An 8,738-nucleotide genomic window follows, 5' to 3' on the forward strand; every position below is an offset into this window, starting at 1 on the left:
TATATATATATTCGTTTAAAACCGTTATATTGTTTTAAATTTAAGACGGGTCAAATAAAAGAGAGAAGACAAAACGAGATCTCCAGCGAATTTGTTCTAACAATCTTTTTTTTTTTTTTAAGGGAAAAAGCCCTGAAGAGCATTACTTCATTAAAAATAAATCAGAAAGAACAGCTGAATTCGCAGCTGGAGGGAGTACATCAGACCACACCACCCTACTCTCAACACGAGGTACAGCATGTGCCAAGGCATGACCGCATGAGCGACACAATTGTTTACACGACTCGTATGTGACCACAAAAATGACTGGAAATCATTACAAAGTACAAGGATATCATCAATTATCAACGAGAAAATAGTACGACACTTTGACCACAGGATTCCTTGGCAATTACTCAAGAATTGAAGGAAAAGTAAGAGTGTGCTTAAGATGTCATTTTGGATTCCTCTACAAATTTTACTCTCTTATTTCCTATATAAGGGGTGTTAATCACACACCATTCACAAACACAATTTCTCATAATTCTCTCTAAGTTTAAGAGTTAGATTAGTTTAGTTATTAGCTTAGCTTAGTTTGATTTACTTTATGTTATAAACATTTCAATACAATTTACATTCAAGTTATATTCCAAAGTTTCATTTCAAGTTATTTCATTACAAGCATTGTTCTTCCATTTCTAGTTCATTTCCATATTGCAAGGTAATTTCTATTTACATTTCCATTATGTTTATCATTTTAATTATCATTAGTGTAGTTTACATTTTCATCATGTTTGAGTAGTTACATTTGTCTAAGGAATAAAGGAAGTCATGCATGATTAAGTAATATGTAAATGTCAAAATAAGGATAAGTTAATATTGTATAATTGTTTATATCACATGTTTGCATCGTCACGTTTAATCTATGTTTAAAGGCCTTATTCATCGATTAAGTTTGTTCATTCGTTCTAAAGTCGAGAGGCACGAAATTGAATTAGACTAAGCATGTGTAGTAGGACGGCCTAGTCATGGACGAGAGCTTCTCTAGGACCCGGTCTATGGTTGACACTAATATCGTAAGGTGGGTGTCTTTTAAGCCTAAACATTTATCGTAAAATCAACTTCCTAACTTGACATGAGCATTTACATAATTAGCATGCGTGACCTGACCTGTAATACTACGGTTTTATGAGTCTCTGGGTACTCTATCGAGTAGGCCTTACTCTGTCGAGTAAGGGTGTCTTGCGTTCTTAAAATAGTTCCTGACCTGTTGGGTACTCGATCGAGTAACCTTGATACTCGATCGAGTAAGGGGGCACTCGATCGAGTACCTCAGCTACTCGATCGAGTAGCTTGGTTAACGGGTGATAATTCGACGGGTTTTGTTAATAACACGGATTACTATATAAATCTTTCCGTCACTTTCATAATACACTTTTATAAACCTAATAACATTAAAAGGGAGATTTAAGTTACGTTCTTCGCATTCATCCGTGTTATTGACAAATCTTGGAGTTCGAGAGGTCGGATTGCATCATTCTTTACATCTTTGTGATCCTTGCGTCGAGGGTAAGATCTACGTACCGAATTTGTGACATTTAATTAAGTATTGTTAAACCCTAATTTTGGGGTTTGGGGATTTGTGTTAGTTTTGTGATTGTTAGTGATTATGTGATTATATGTTAGGAGGAGGATTCGTAGAAGAGGAATTTTGATCTGTTTGTTGAGACCGTCGATTGTGTTCTTTGTTCCCGGGTAGGGTTTTCCTACTCAGTATTAGTCCCATAATGCATTGTTGGTGTTGTGTAATTGCTGATTATTATCGTATTGGTTTTATGACGGTTGTTGACTGATTGCTGTTGATGGTTGTGATTGTTTGTCTCTGGTTCACGAGATGCGTTCTCGGCTGAGTGGAGCCACTTGCGGGAGTGGCTTCACGCCCTAATTTCGCCCTCTGTGGATCCCGCCACGGGAGGGGATGTGCACATTAATGGGACAGGGTTATCGCTCGGTATGATGAGCGGGGATTTGGTGGGTACGGTTGCGGTCCCCCACGGCGGCTGGTCCGTGTGGACGTCGGTGACGGAGATTGATTGGAGTGGGTGTGATTGTGTGTGACCGTTTGAAATTTGTTTGTTTCTTGTGCTTTGGTTTATATAAATTGTGTGATTAGTACCGACCCCGTTTAATGTTTTAAAAACTGTGGTGATCCATTCGGGGGTGGAGAGCAGTTATTGAGCAGGTATGATATGACGCGTATGGGATAGCTGGGATGATTCATCACGTGGCAGTTAGAAGTCTTCCGTTGTGTCAGATGATGTTTTATAGCTTTGATAGTTTTAGCAATAGATCGTTTGAGGATGTTGTATTTCAGTTTATCAGTTTTGGTTTTGATCATGTAATCACCTTAACTATATTTACTTTTAAAGTACGTTTCTTTATTGTCTTATGATTATCATTGCCTCGGGTAACCGAGATGGTAGCATGCTTATACCTGAGTGGTCCTGGTAAGGCACTTGGAGTATGGGGGTGTTACACGACCTCCCTAGACATTTTCTTTATTATTGTTTTATCATTACATCACTTCAACCCAATCAATCAATTGATAATCTACCAAGGTAAAATTCAATCCATAACAATTAATTAATAACTTCCGTCTCCTTTGGGTTCGACCCCTAAATACTACATTCATTTGTTGTTTAGGGTATAAATATTATCTTTGCATAGGTGTGCGATAGCCTATCAAATTTTGGCGCTGTTGCCGGGGAGACGGTTTTGTTTGTTATTAGTTGTTGAATTTTATCTTTTTATTTTGTCTCGAGGAACACTTGTTCCTTGAGATTCATCTCACCGTTTTCTTGTAGTTTTAGTGCCTATTTTTGTAGGTGATAAAGCTATTGGCCTTTCATAATGAATGACGAATTCGTTCCACAACCCAATGATGAGCCTTTCCATGACTATTATGCCCGATTTGACTACTACCGCAACACTAGACTTATCCCCCTCATTTCCCTTGGGTATGTCCTTGATGCGGGTTAATTGGGTCGTCTCGTGCTAGATGGAAAGAATCTTGAGACCCGTGAAAAGGCTCTTAATGTGACACCCCCATACTCCAAGTGCCTTACCAGGACCACTTGAGGTATAAGAACGTCACCATCTCGGTTACCCGAGGCAATGATAATCAAATGACAATGAAGAAACATAATTTAAATAACAATATAGTTTAAAGTGATTACATGATCAAAACCAAATCTGTTAAACTGAAATACAAGATTCTCAGACGGTCTACTGCTAAAACTATCAAAACTATAAAACATCGTCTGACACAGCGGAAGACTTCTAACTGCCACGTGATGAATCATCCCAGCTATCCCATACGCATCATATCATACCTGCTCAATAACTGCTCACCACCCCCGAATGGATCACCACAGTTTTTCAAAACAAAGACGGGGTCAATAATAATCACACAATCATATAATTACTATAAAACAGAAACCAACACATCTCAATCGTCACATAACCCAAACTCCATAGTCAACTCCTCATCACCGACTACACACTAAATTGTGTAGTCCTACCAGAGTATCCGTCGCAACAGGTAACTCCACTCCGCCAGTGGGGGACCGCAGCCGTTCCCACCTAAGCCCCGCTCATACCATAGAGCGATAAAACCCAAATCCATTAATGTGCACATCTCTTTTGTGGCGGGTTCCACAGAAGGCGAATAATAGGCGTGAAGCCACTCCCGCAAGTGACCCCACTCAGCCAGGGACGCACCCCGAAACCACAGACAGATACAATCAACCACAACTATCAACAGTAACCAATTCCAACAACTGTCACAATACGAAGATGATACTATACAACAATCACAGCCAACAATCAACACATTATGTGACTAATACTGAGTAGGGAAACCCTACCTGGAATGCAACACACGCAAACGATCTTAACAGCTGTATCAAAAAGCCTCTTCTACGAATCCTCCCCCTAACACATCATCACATAATCACAAACCACACAAAAATTAACACAAATCTCCAATCCCCCAAATTAGAGTTTAAACAAACTTGACTAAATACTATAAAATTGGTACGTAGATCTTACCCTCGACGCAAGGATCACAAGGATGCAAAGAACGATGAAATCCGACCTCTCAAGCTACGGGATTTGCCAATAACACGGATGAATGCGAAGAACGTAACTTGAATCTCTCTTTTCAATGTGATTAGGTTTGTAAAAGTGTATTATAAAGATGACGGAAAGATTTATATATTAATCCGTGTTATTAACAAAACCCGATAAAATATCACCCGGAAACTGAGCTACTCGATCGAGTAACTGACGTACTCGATCGAGTGCCACTTACTCGATCGAGTACCCAGGCTACTCAATCGAGTAACCTACAGACAGAATACTCTTTCTAAAAACAAAACACCCTTACTGGACAGAGTAAGGCCCACTCGATAGAGTACCTAGAGAATCATAAAACCGTAGTATTACAGTCTTCCCTCCTTAAAAAGAACTTCGTCCCCGAAGTTCAACCCATACATAACAACAAACATACCAACACGATTAAGACACAACAACGCAACTAAGAACTCAAAACAAAACCTCACCCTATAAAACATGAACTCTTAACACAAACTCCACCAATTATTCCTACCTCCACAACATGGCTCACAATATCGTATCAACTACATTATATCTCTCTCGACACCAACTTCATACATAACCAACTACCGTCCACAAACGCTGCTAGCTAAAATCCAATATCAAGATACTCATAACATCAAACGAAATGTTACATTCTACCACCCTTAAAAGGAACTTCGTCCTCGAAGTTTACTCACACTCATAACGTCATCATCCAACTGTCAACACTATTGAAATATTCTCCCATTCCTAAACATCGAACTACTACAAGCACGGTCATGACCTTTAACAAAATCAACCACAACACAAATCATTCTTTTATTCTACATCAAGACTCAAACTTCCAAATCTACTACAACATGTACAACCATTAACTTTCTTTGTCGCATCCTACTCCTCTTAAGATAAATGTTACGTCCTCGTAACTCAATAATACTAAATCCTAGCTATATCTTCACATTATCCCCATCACCACCGCATGTCAAAGATAACCACCTATAATCTGAACACTCGCCATGCATAAATCTAAGGCTCTCTTATTTAAACAATTCTCATACTTCAATTCACTCGTCACATGTGACACCCTTAAATCTAGCCTTAATTAAATACGTAAATTCTACAGAAAAACTGGTAGGATATGTTTGTAATTGGTTCAACTAGCCAAAAACCTGTAATTTCAAAAATTTTCTAAACCAATCACAACATTTCCAACATTCCCAGAAGCGGGTGCCAAAACCTGCAATGCTAATGAACTACTTTACATACATAGCTAATGATAAGAAAAAGTAAAGATACAAACCCAAAATAGAAAAGGGAGACATATGTCCCTAAAATGTATGTGACATAAAAAGGGTTTAAGGGTCACACTGAAATAAAACCAGTCTAGGTCCCAAGGTTACTTTGCTCGCTAGCTCGTCCATGTACCCCATATATGCATCACCTACCTGTCATTCGCATTTTATACAAATACGAAAGCCACAGTCAGTGGGGAGTAACTCCGAGTTCTCCCAGCCACGAAATGTCATAATTAATATAACATGTAAACATAAGAATATGAATACGAATCACACACTGCCTTAGCATATAGATGCTAAGGCAATCGTGCTTATCATGTGAACAACAATATAAAAACACTTAGTCCTAGCATGTGAATACTAGACCGACTCATACTACACTATCATGTGGATCACATAACATCCAGGAATCCAAACTCTATCAACCATAGCCGGCTTGCATCTCACCTTCTATGATTCATAGAATCACCATACAAGAAAGGGCAATATATCAAAGACAGGCATAAGTTCTTAGCACCGTCAATAGTCACTTTGTAACTCAAGTCTATACCACGAGGTAGGGAAGGTAATCGAACCGGTATCTTGGCTCACGGTTACTATTAAGAAAACATGGCCAAGAGACAACACAACCCTAGCCTAAAATCTACGCAGACCTAGACATGCGGATACACACCACCGCACCCAAGACTCACAACTTTTTTAAAACAAAGTGAAGTGAGTACCCTAAGGACACCACCGAAGGGTCGGCTAGTACTTAAGCTGACCCCATACTATCAAAATTAGTACCTGAGGTCATGCCCCAACTTGGATAAACATCCACTAGTCAGGAACACAAAGGCTATCAAGCGGTGAACATATACTCGTCAGAGACTATAAAGACCTATCTATGATGAAGGCAAACACTCACCTAGGACCTAGTCACGCCTAGTCCCGCTTGAATACTTTAGCCCACACCACACACGACTCACCACACAAGTCACTTAAGTCATCCACTTAACCATAAGAGGGCAAAAAGTCCCACTTACCAACATGAATTCTAACATTCTATCATGTGAAAGGCTATATAATATTGTCTATTCAATTGCCAGATAAACCAACAGTTCCTCAATAAGTACTCAATACTAATTTCCAATCCTAGCAATTCTAACAATATTTAAGGCTTTAGGGGAAACTAGGGCCATTTCTACAAAATAAGAAGCTATTTAAATTCAACTAACTAAATAAGAAGCTATTTAAATTCAATTAACTAAATAAGAAGCTATTTAAATTCAATTAACTACACATGTGAAACGGAGATATAATAAATGGCCTAAAACAAGAAAAAGGCCGATTATCTAATTCATTCAACCGAATTTTTACCATGCAACCCAAATTGACCTGCGACAGTGCAGGTCAAATTATGGTGACCAATCACTCAATTAACTGACATCGCATCAGTCAAAGGGACTAAGGCTCAGTTTTCGGCACAATCAACAAAACATTACAATTATCACCATAAAATTCATTTGCCTATTAATTACAATTTCATTTTGTAAACGATCCTAACATTATTCATTCACCTAAACACTTATCAAACAACAGACACACATTAACTACTAATGTGACATTAACTCGTCGAGTAACTCGGAATAGTTACCTTACGCTAGCAAAGAGACAAGTAAAAACTTGAGAAAGCTTCTAAAACCCCAAAATTACTCTTCATCTTCAACCCCATATGAGCCACCTAAAATAATTATGTGAAAGGACGATATTAACGAATTATCTTTATATAAAATATGAGACGTAAATTAATTTAATTATATTTTAAATAAACCAAACTAGCGTCAAAACAATTTATAGATACGGCCCAAACTCGCGACTTAGCCAGGCCACGGCCAGGCCACTGCCTAGGCCACAGCCAGGCCACGGCCAGGCCACAGCTAGGCCGCTGCTAGGCCAACCTTATAAAAGTCACTCTCGTCCCAAAAATTAATTCAATCTCAACTCTCTACCCCATCTCTCTCATTACTCCGTCCTACTCATTACTCCGTCTCATAACATAATACTCCATTTCTCAGAAATGCCAGCTAACACTACCATCCTAACTTTATTAGGTAACTACAATTCCCATGGATGGCAGCTAATACTACCATCCTTACATCATTAGGGAAATACCATTCCCAAAGAAGCCAGCTAATACTACCATCCTTAAATAATCTAGGTAACTAATCCTAATCTAAATGTAACACTTATAGCCCTTTATTCAGTTTGTCTTGTATACCATGAGTGCATAAAATTAATCGCAGCACACTTATGATGATGCCAAGTACAACAACACTAAACACACTTTCCAAAATTATGACCCTTCTACAAGTCTACAGCACACATCTATCTAGCAAAACAATAGCCCAAATCGTAAAGACGGAAGTACGCTTAGTAGTTCCCCTACCCACTTCATCCAGAATATTGATTCTAATCCAATAATTTCCAACCTAATTCATAATTTACCAATACTAGTTACAATACCCATTAACATATTTCAGTGCCCCCCCTAAAATCGGTAACCATATTTCGACAATTTTGTCAGACAATTAACCCCATCTTGCCAATAATATAGTGACAGTATAGAAAACAATTATTATAACTACGGATAAAATTAATAATCGCAACTAAAATAGAGCATACAAAATGAGGAAAAGTATAAAGAACCGAGCTGTCTTTTAAGACGACCTTTTATAAGACGGCGAAAGACGAAACCACTACAAAAAGGAGATTTTCTTACCTTAAAAGGAGGAGGAAGGAAAGGGGGAGAGAATGGTACAAAAATTACGGAATTTGGTTGAGAATGGAGGCGGGATCTGGGGTTTGAATGATCGGAAAATAGTGTACGGTTGAATGTTGTTGTTGCTGCTGATTCCCTTCAACGAAAAAGAAAGAAAGAATGAAGGGGGTGGGGACGTGGGGTTTTAATAATAATAATAATAATAATGAGACACCAGCTAGCTTGCTAACTTCTAATTATACGTACGTTTCTTCATCGTTAAGTAATTTCGTTCGTTTTTAAAACCGTCTCGAGTTAATAAAAATCGGTTTTTAGTAAAAGTTTCAGTAATAAAACGGAATTAATAATAAATAAATTTAATGAGTGAAAATATAATAAACTCAGTCAGCTAACGGAAATAATAGGAATTCGATTCGAATCGGAGTTATTAACGATTTTTACTAAATTAGCGGATATTAATAAAAATTGCTAATTTAGTGAAATAAGCTCAAAATAGCTAATTGGACGGTTTTGTTCCCAAAATCCATCTCGGGTTTACTTAAAAC

The 8,738-nt window shown here is 38.1% G+C and overlaps 1 long non-coding RNA gene across 1 annotated transcript; it reads right to left on the minus strand.

Moving 5' to 3' along the window:
• Positions 1-5,380: 5,380 nt before the first annotated feature.
• Positions 5,381-8,364, minus strand: LOC141594190 (uncharacterized). The gene is made up of 3 exons (XR_012522042.1): positions 8,194-8,364; positions 7,069-7,155; positions 5,381-5,582 (listed from the first exon to the last, which is right to left on the minus strand). It is a non-coding gene; the product is annotated as an uncharacterized LOC141594190 (long non-coding RNA).
• Between the last annotated feature and the right edge of the window lie 374 nt (positions 8,365-8,738).

This window comes from Silene latifolia, chromosome 8 (assembly GCF_048544455.1).
Source record: "Silene latifolia isolate original U9 population chromosome 8, ASM4854445v1, whole genome shotgun sequence".
In the NCBI taxonomy this organism is placed as follows: Eukaryota; Viridiplantae; Streptophyta; class Magnoliopsida; order Caryophyllales; family Caryophyllaceae; genus Silene; species Silene latifolia.